This window comes from Macadamia integrifolia, chromosome 7 (genome assembly GCF_013358625.1).
Source record: "Macadamia integrifolia cultivar HAES 741 chromosome 7, SCU_Mint_v3, whole genome shotgun sequence".
NCBI classification, from domain to species: Eukaryota; Viridiplantae; Streptophyta; class Magnoliopsida; order Proteales; family Proteaceae; genus Macadamia; species Macadamia integrifolia.
Genome location: NC_056563.1, coordinates 24,864,073 through 24,866,365, shown reverse-complemented (window position 1 = coordinate 24,866,365; position 2,293 = coordinate 24,864,073).

Here is a 2,293-nt window from a genome sequence, read left to right as displayed (position 1 = left end):
TTGAAAAGTCTTAACCAAATACAAAGAAGAGAGATGCTTGAAAAGTCAAGAATAGTCAACAATAGTTTTCACATTTGGAGGTATCGCCTTTATCTAGGCAGTAATGTGGCATGAAATATTTTTTGATCCAGCATTGAAAAAATTTTGATTCAGCATTGATTGTGTATTTAATGCAGTTTAGAGTTTAGAAGTCATTTATCATTAACATCAAAAGTCTAAGTGAGAGTAAACTCTGAACAGTTAAAAGAGGATGGTGCATTGAAAAGAACATGGGCAGGTGCTATTCACTCTCATGTGGGTTATCTTGGGTTTGTGATCTCAATCTTAATTTTGCAAGGGCAATAGCATCTTCCCACATTCTTTCTGAATCAAAATCTGAAAAAGAAATGAAGAAGGTAAGAGATTTCATGAGAAAACAATTGGTCCTTCAATGTTGATTATTAGATTAGGTGATAAATGATGACAAAATAAACAAATTTTCCAAGTAATCAACTTGATTTTATAGTTCATGAATAATCGCCTTGCATTGGTATTATTTTTGTTTTCTTAGAAGGGTTCCTTAGGCATCCTTATGTATTCCTACTGAAATATAATGTTTTATTATTCGTCACTTGGTAATATATGGATTAATTTTTTTTTAATAGAATATATCGATTAGTTCATGTGATAGAGGATTTACACATACATTTCAATGGTCAAATTTTAATCCAAAATCAAAAGAAAAAAATTTGTTCATACTACGATTCGAAGTATAAGTAAAATTAACAAAATGCTATCAAATGGAGATGAATATAAAATACGAAATGGCATCTTTTATAATTTTAGTTACTTCCGCTATTTATTTTAAGCTGAAATTGAATCAAGCTTATCTGGTCCAAAATATAAATGTTAGTCATATGGCAGATAGTGAAGGGAAAAAAAACCCTTTGGAAAAATACTAACAATTGTTCAAAATTATTATGACGGTTGGTGAAGTCCAATTTGATTGAAAACTAAATCTTGTAAGTCAAAAAATAAATTGATGATGATGTAAATAGCATAAATAGAAATTTGAGACTTGAGAGTCAATAAACATACTTTTCAAACCATTCCTTCACTAGTAGTGGAGTAGATCCACCTCCAAAGATGTATGAAAAATATTAAGATGAGATGCAATGGATAAACCTCATGAGAATGACTAACTTTATAATTAAAACTAAATATTTCATATATAAAAAACCAAAATAAATAAGTGAGAAAAAAAAATGGGGAATAAAAATATTTTTCCTTTAATATATATATATATTGATCACTAGCATTTCCTATTGTGTATTGTGAAGCCAATGCATCATAGTATCACATTAGTCACTCTCCCTTTCTCTTCCTACTTCCTACTCCCTACTCCCTACTTCCTACTGAAAAAGGATAAAGTCTTCCTTCACACTTGGTAAAAAAAGAATCTCTTCACTAATGATGATGTAACACTATGATTAGATTATGAATTCATCATAAAATCACATCCCTTATTTTTCATTATCTAATACCATGTCGGATGGGATGGATGAAGAGAATATCTCTTCACCGTGGGTGAAAAGAAACTGAGTCTGAAAAAGATTGATCCGGCCAATCTTGTTGTTCAATAGTAAAGTGTCCAAAGTTAGATTTTTGAAATTTATCAAAAAAAAATTTTTTTTTGAACTATTTTAGCTTGATAAGTATCACATATTAGATGGTGACATGTCCATATAATTATATAAAAAATAATTTTAAAAAAAAACCATATCCATATAGTTTGAGACAACTTGTTGCGAAGGTAGATATTAAGCCCAGTAGCGCTATCCAAGACAACTTGTCTAGGTGGGTTGCCCTAGACAGGGAGAACAAAGTAGCCCTAATCCATGCTGTAGGCCCAGCTCAAACTTAACTTGGGCCCAGTACAAAATCAAATCCTTGGGCAGCCCTTGATTGGAGCTGGAGTCGACCCCCGTGGCACTAGTTTGTAGTTCCAACATCGGTGGCCCAAAGGGGCCACACACTAATTACATTTCAGTGGATACTGGGTAGGATTTAGGAGGGTCGAAATCTGAAATTTCCCTAAACTTACACCAGACTCACGAGCTGGCAGCCGCCCCGCCGCCGTACTGCGAGGCGCTTCCCCGCCATTCTGACTTTTCTTTCTTTTTTTTGATAGAACCCTTTTGACCCTAGCAAAGGCTAATTTTAATCATTTATATCATTTTTGGAAACCCATTCCTACAGTGAACACTAGCTTCGGTTTGAAGAACTGTCACCCAAAGGAGGAGGTCGTAAAATT